The 8,185-nt window shown below is 37.4% G+C and overlaps 1 protein-coding gene across 1 annotated transcript in view; it reads right to left on the minus strand.

Annotated features, from left to right (window-relative positions):
• Positions 1–8,185, minus strand: part of cntnap3 (contactin associated protein family member 3) — a 163,134-nt gene that overhangs the window by 153,971 nt on the left and 978 nt on the right. The window lies entirely within an intron of this gene.

The raw sequence follows: 8,185 nt of genomic DNA on the forward strand, positions 1-8,185 counted from the left end.
AACACCTAAATATACCAACATTTTTTGCAGGGCTCCAGACTAACAAAATGACTAAGGAGCCATTGGCTCCTAAACTGAAACATTAAGGAGCCAAATGGCTGTTTTTAATCACAGAATTGCTCGATTTAGATTGCTGTTCAAAAACAAGATGGAAAGCAGAAGAAAAGGAAAACTGCTAATAACCCATTAACCTGAGGTTTAATAAACTGTATATATATAGATGAAAAGATAAGTTTGCATTACCTTTTGTCTCATAAATGTTCACACCCCTTTCATAATTTATACAAATATAAGAGATAAAACATTTTTTTATTTAATATTGCTCTTCAAAATCTACATTACAGATAATTACATAAAGTATAGTATGCATATAGTAGTTATTTTGTTTTTGTTTGTTTTTTCTCCCCGTTTCTCCCCAGTTCAGAATGCCCAATTCCCAATGTGCTCTAATTCCTTGTGGTGGCGTAGTCGTGCGGAGGATGAATCTCAGTTGCCTCCGCATCTGAGACTTTCAATCCGCACATCTTATCACGTTGCTTGTTGAGCGTGTTACCGCGGAGACATAGTGCATGTGGAGGCTCACGCCATTCTCCGTGGCATTCACACACAACTCACCACACGCCCCACTGAGAGCGAGAACCACATTATAGCGACCAGGAGGAGGTTACCCCATGTGACTCTACCCTCCCTAGCAACCGGGCCAATTTGGTTGCTTAGGAGACCTGGCTGGAGTCACTCAGCATGCCCTGGATTCAAACTCACAACTCCGGGGTGGTAGTCAGCGACTTTACTCACTAAGCTACCCAGGCCCCCAGTTTGTTGACTTCTTGAGCATCAATGAATGTTTTCACCTTGTGTAATAGTTGTGAACAAGTCTCTCAATTGTCCTAAGTGTCAAAAGCTTGATCTCATATATACACTACCAGTCCAAAGTTTTGAAACACTTACTCATTCTTTATTATAATTTTTTTTTCACATTTTAGAATAATAGTAAAGTCATCAAAACTATGGAATAACATAAATGGAACTATGGGAATTATGTTGTGACTAAACAAAATCCAAAATAAATCAAAACTGTGTTATATTTTAGCATCTTCAAAGTAGTCACCCTTTGCCTAGAATTTTCAGAAATGTACTCTTGACATTTTCTCAACCAACTTCTTGAGGTATCACCCTGGGATGCTTTTTAAACAGTATTGAAGGAGTTCCCATCTATGTTGGGCACTTATTGGCTGCTTTTCTTTATTATTTGGTCCAAGTCATCAATTTCAAAAATTTTTTTTTTTTTTTTTTTAGAAAATTTTAGATTTATAATGAAATAAATTAATATGGTGGCACAATTATATTTTTGTCTACAAAACTAATTTCAAACATTTAAGCATACGCCTTCAGATCAAAAGATTTTTAAGATCATGAGAAACATTTCAGTCAAGTGTCGATATATATATATATATATATATATATGTGTGTGTGTGTGTGTGTATATATATATATATATATATATATGTGTGTGTGTGTGTGTGTGTGTGTGTGTGTGTGTGTGTGTGTGTATATATATATATATATATATATATATATATATATATATATGTATGTACATATATGTGTGTGTGTGTGTGTGTATATATCTGTATATATATATATATATATATGTAACTGTTTTATATTATAACTGTTTTACAATATTGCTTTAGTCTTTTACTGTTACCAGATGGCCCAGACACAGAGACTACAAGAGTGCAAATTGAATGAAATCCCAGATGCATTTTATTGTGCTACACCATTCCCAATCAATAATTACCAGGATAAAAAAAAAGTGGTACATAATGCAGGATTTTTAATTGTAAAGAAGCCCGAAATACACATGGGACTCTTATTTTGAAATGTATGCACTCCCAGTTGTGAGCTCACATGACGGTTGATTCGCTGAGAAAGTGAATCTGATTCAGACTGCTAACCTAAACTCCTGAGTTCAAACCCTCAGTTATTTTTGGGTGATTCATGAAAAAGATCCGGTTCAAAAGAATAAATTGGTCACGACTCTCTCACGCTGGGTTTGTTGTTGCGTGCAGTGCAGTGCAGCGAGCTCGTCACCACAACAGAATGGGTGAAAAGCGGCGCTAGACACACTGGTGCTCTATAGATGAATACAATAACTCACAAGATGATGTTTGATGAAACCGCATATGAATGCACACAACACGACTGTCGCCAATGGCGACAAGGTTTTAAATTATAGTCGCAATAAATAATTTTTCATCGCATTTGCATCCATTTTAGTCGCAGTCTGGAGCCCTGTTTTGCTAAATTAATTTTACACACAGCTTGCTGTACGTATTGCATAAGTTTCCTGGTGGAATGAACACTAGAGGCGCTACAACAACAACTTTTATTCACTTTCAAACAAATCATGAGTAAAACGGTTGATTATCAGTTCATAAACACTTCCTCTTTCACCCTGTTCCTCACACAATACTATCTTATGACATCTAAACAATTTTACAATAGCGCATGACTCATTTTAATGTTTTCATTACATAAGCAACTACATTTACAAGCTTGTTCGAGTGTGATCAAATTGTGCGGTAGCTCAACTGATAGAGCGTTGCACTTGTGATGTAAAGGAGCGGGGTACGAGTCCTGAAGAGCCAAAAGTGACATAGAAGCACCACAAAATGACGTGGTTGTGTTTTTCATCTCACATTTGCATTTTCTGACACTATCGGTTAGGTTTAGGTTTAGGTTTGGGGTAGGGAGGTCAGTTTTGTTGATTTAAAACTCTATAGAGCATTAACCTTGAAAACCTCATCTGTTTGGGAGAACATTTAACTCGCTTTTAGCATCACACAGTAGACATTTCACCTCGGAACTGCCATGATAAGTATAAGTGACCACGTCGTTTTGCCAAAATGTTGCCACAGCCACGTAATTTTCATGAGATCAGGCTTGTTTTAAGTGACACTTTCCAATAAGTGTACATAATTAATTGTGTGCTTGAACCTGAACTAATACTCATTTTTTAAACCTTAGTTAATTTTTAAATAAGTATAAGTTCAGGTATTATTTTATTTATTTCTCCTATTTATTTAGTGTTTTACATGGTTTTACCAAAGTTACAATTTCTACCAGCAGGGGTTAACTGGATCATGCTAACCAGCCAAACCATGACCTCTTTATTTCTCCATTCAAAAGAACCTATAATGATCAAAGGAACCTATTATGCAACATCAAGAACATTTTAAATCTACAAAGAGCCATAAGAACCCTATGGATTTTTATTAGATGTTGGCTCTTTCCTGCAAAGAAGAACCATTGAGGAAAAAGTATTTTTATGAGCACTCAAATCCGAATCCCCCGAGACCATTTTCAAAACAGAGATAACATCCGCCTAAATCTACCTTGGAGGACAAACAAAAAAAATGGAAGCAAACTTCTGTTGATGGCTCTTCAGGGCAGAATGACTTGATACTAAGTAAGAAACTGGGTCATTTGATGATAACAGCGCAGTGTGGATCTCCAGTTGTGAATGTGAGTTTTGCTCCTCCAGAGAATCCAAATAGACCAGCATGAGTTTGAATGGGTCCTGAATCTGTGCTCAGAACCAGGTTATTTCAAACTGAGCAATATGGAGTTTACAGCATTGTTCATGAAGATAAGGTTGAGCAATTTACCAAAAATATCCCATAGACTTACACTGAAGCAGGGACTCCAGTCATATCTAGAAAGCAGAATATCATAGAGTCTTGAGGGTGGACTATTTTGACTATTAAACTACCTAGAAACCAACAAGCAAAGTCCTAACAACCATTCGGAATAACCTAGCATCCGCACTGCAATATCCTAAATACCACCCTGAAAATTCAAGGGCACGTCCACACTAATATATTTTATTTTAAAAACACACTGATTTGACAAGTTTACGTCACACTAGAAACAATGTTTTCCTTTACCGATAACAAGTTTTCGAGTGTTTCGAAAATGCCCTCTATTACCGCATACTTTGGAAAATGCTGACATTGGGGTGATGAAAACAGAGTTTTCAAACTAAAACGGATTAGTGTGGATGTGGTATACGTTACTGCATAACAACACCCTAGAATTGTGGTAGCGAGTTTTGCACAGGTGAGCACCACTCACATTTTCTTTAGAAAATTAAGTTATGATTTAAGTAGTAACAAGAATTGTAGTATCACTATTAATTAATTAATTTATTTATTTTTACATAAATTACAGTGTAAAAAAATAATAATTTTATTAGTGATATCTTCCCATTATTGGTGTATTTTTGGACAGGTACAATGGTACTACCATGATTTTTAGGGCACGTATCATTGTGTGGTAGTACCATGGCATTCTTGTTACTGTCAGGGTCCTTTTTTAAAGGGAAATATCACTAACAAAAAAGTACCAAAAGTACCATGGTACCACCATTGTTTTGTGAACAAAACATGGTAGCATGATATATCATAACTATATATCATTATAATAATGCCATGGCATTCATTATCCACGTTTCCACATCGGGCCAAAAGAGGGCATGCTAGTGCGTGCCAGGGCCAGTTGAGGTCCCACTGTCACTTCAACGGCCAATAGCCTTTGGCCCACCGATCAACCTTGGGCTAAACAAGGTCAACAGGGGAGCGAGGCGGGGTCAGTGTCAAAGGTGGAGCTTCGCTGAACTTGCCATGTTGTGTATCCAGCAGAACGGTAGAAGTTCGGGAAAAAATAAATAAAAAAAAGATGAGGGTACAGTACAAATCTCTTAAAACGCACAACGGACAAAGTGGTACCCAAAGAAAGAACTTTCCATGGTTCGAGGTCATAGATGGTGTGCTGGGACAAAGTCCCGCTGTTAGTGGAGAGACCACTCGGGACACCATGGTTGTTACAGTCAGTGAGTTGTCTACGCTAACTTATCTTGCTAGCTAGCTAATGTTTACATTCGATATAAACTCGATATTCTAGATAACTAGATAACATGATACCTCAGCTTGAGCTTCCCTCTTGCTTGTGAAATGGGCGGGGTGTGTGATGTTGGCACCAGGGCGGTGTGTTAAAGGCTGGTTTTAGGGCAACGCTGCGAGGCTATTGGGCCGATGGTGGGAACGCAGATCGATTTTGGTCTTGCGGCTCGAGGTCTGAGGCTATTGGTCCTGGCTGGCCAGTTGACAGCCCTGGCTCGCACCAGTGCCGAGGTATAGATCAAAGTACCATGATATTACCATCTAATACATCACGGTACCATAGTACCAGCACATAACCTCTTTTATGTAAGGCTGGAAACTCAACCCTTACAAAAAAAACATGGTAGTACCATATTTTTGGACATGCATCATGGTAGTAGCATAGTATTTTTGGTACAGCGAGGGCACAGTTTTGTAAGTGAAATATAACTAACAAAAAAGTACCATATAGTATACTGCATCATGATGTTATAATACCATGGCATTCTTTAAAGCATATTGGAATACCATGTACACAAATATGGTAATCATTCAGTACCATGTTACAGATCAAAGTACCATGGTATTACTATCTGATACCATTACTGTACCATGGAACCACCACAATACGTTTTTGAAAGGGATGTCTGGCCAACTATGAGCGTGTTTACATGCATTTTCTTTGCATGCATGCCACCCTAAATGGGATTCCTTTATCAAGGTAAGGTTATAAACAGTTTAAGCAAAAACCGATAAGCACACAGTTTTTGCATTACATGGAAACACCTTTACCAGCATTCTTACCGGCTTGTGTGTGCAGGTGTTGCACGCTTTGACGTCAAAAGCAGACAATAATCCAATTTCAAGTCTCAAGTAAATGGCGGTTTCTTACATTGTCGGTTTTCTTGAATAAGCATGTTTTTAGCGTATTGCTGTGCATTTAAATGCACTCTGTGTGTTCAAATATGAAGTACTTTCTCAGTTTGTGCAAACAGAAGAAGAGAATTCAGTCTCCATCACTTTGCAACAGATTAATATATTGTATCCTGGAGTGTTGAGTGCAACAGAGAGCCAGGGGCTAACAAAGTTCATAACCATCTGCTGCAATTACAACACATATGCATCTCATTACCAATACCCTCACAACTCTCAATAACACACACACGCAGTATGTCGTCACTATATTTCTGCTGGACTGGCACAAAGAGTGAGCAAACCTTTTTGGGGTCAGTGTAATAGGAGAGGGAAGACACCACTCTTTATTGGACTGTGCAACAACATCGGTGTAATTCCACATGATCCACTCTAGAAAGCTTATTTTGATTTATTTCTCTATTCGAGAATCAACATCTGTGACCATATTACAGACAAAAGCCTGAAAATAAATCCTAACACCCTGTCTACACTGGAAATGACCAATATCGCTGTACAATGTACTGGAAATGTTGAACCTCTGGTGGCCTTTAGTCTCACACTCAGATGACACGCCCACGGTCCGTTTACTCTCAAAAATGGCAAAAGCTGCTGAAATCACCAGTTCCAAATTACAGGAGTCAATTGAACGATCTTGTTTTGTTTAAATTGGCGGTTCTTGGCCAGAATGAGATGCAAATTTAACCAGACTTTGAGCCATGGTCACATTGCACTTCATGCTCTATTCACTCGGCGGAAGCTTTTTGCATGCTGCTGTGCATTAAACTTCCAACACACTCTCACAGTGAAATCGTAAGGATTCGTACGACTTTTCTAAATTTGGCTAATTTGAAAGATATCGTACGACTGCACTCGTATGAATTCGTACTACTTTCAGTACAGTCATTGACGTCGCTGGACGTTGTTTCCATTTAATACGCGACAATCACACAACAGCTTCCTATCATGTTTACACACTCTACTGATCAGTTAGGTTTAGGTAAGGGGTTTGGGTAAGGGCATAATATTAATAAGCATGTCCTTTACACCTCACACTTACTTCCGCATTACACATTACGCATTTACACGTGATGAAATCATACGAATTCATAGGAACGAAATCGTACAAAATCATATGAAACAGCCAACTCGTAAAATATGACTGAATTTTCATGAGATCGGGTTGCAACTTCAAGTTTGGTAAACTTTGACCTGCGAATTCGTATGATGAGAAGACTTGTGACCAATCCACCGTTTTCATGAGCAACCACTGGGTGGCGCCATGATGATTCTAATAGCCTGTTTTCTGTTTCTGATCTCCAGACGCAATGTAACACTAACCGAAACGAGCGACCCAGACAGCGAACAACAAACTTTTAAGTGTTATTTGGAGTAAAAACGAATTTCACGCTCAACTTGTGCAGTTGTTGGCTGTCATAACAACTCAGAGTAGTTAATGATATCAACGTATCTAACCTCTGATCATCGCTTCATGTCATCTGCATACTCTGGCATTGAAAAAAACAAAAATATTTATCTCACCTCTGTGATATACCGGCAGTATAGGGCTACATGTTTTTTGACCGTTTCTACAAATGTAATACTTTACCCGCTAAGAATATTCGCCGATGCGCGTGAAAACACTGGAGACCGGAAACTGAAAACAGGCGAATCGTGGAACACTTCTGCGATCAGGAAAAAGGTGGCTAGAAGATGGAAACATCACACACTGGTCCTCTTGGCTCAATGCAATACATATTTCAAAGCTGCATGTTTTTACTGTTGCAGACAAGTGAGTAGATGGTGTAGCTTAACATTTTTAATATATTATTATTATCGTCTGCAACAATAAAAACATAAATAATATGTATATATATATTAAAACCAGTAGCCCTCAAACATGACATGTTTTGTCCACTGCCTGTCCAAATTTCGCAAACTCAAAGCCGAAATTATGTGCTTGCTGATTTGAAAAAATAAATAAATAAATAAACAATTGCATTACAGTAATAAACTGTAGTACACTAATGAGAATCAGCATTAAGAATAATGAGTAACACTCAGGACTTACTATTTGTATTTAAAATAGTTATATTTGTATTTTGAAAATAGTTTTGCAAACAAAAAAATAAATAAAATAAAATACAAAATAAATAAATGCATGGTAATATATATATATTATTATTATTATTATTATTTTTTTTAACTTATTTAATGCAAACTATATTCTTCTTTTTATTTGTATATTTTTAGGTTAAATACGAACGGTATATTTGAAAGGTTTCATATGATTTAACCATAGATGACTACAGCGATAGTTTTGTCGCTAT

Source organism: Myxocyprinus asiaticus, chromosome 43 (genome assembly GCF_019703515.2).
Source record: "Myxocyprinus asiaticus isolate MX2 ecotype Aquarium Trade chromosome 43, UBuf_Myxa_2, whole genome shotgun sequence".
In the NCBI taxonomy this organism is placed as follows: domain Eukaryota; kingdom Metazoa; phylum Chordata; class Actinopteri; order Cypriniformes; family Catostomidae; genus Myxocyprinus; species Myxocyprinus asiaticus.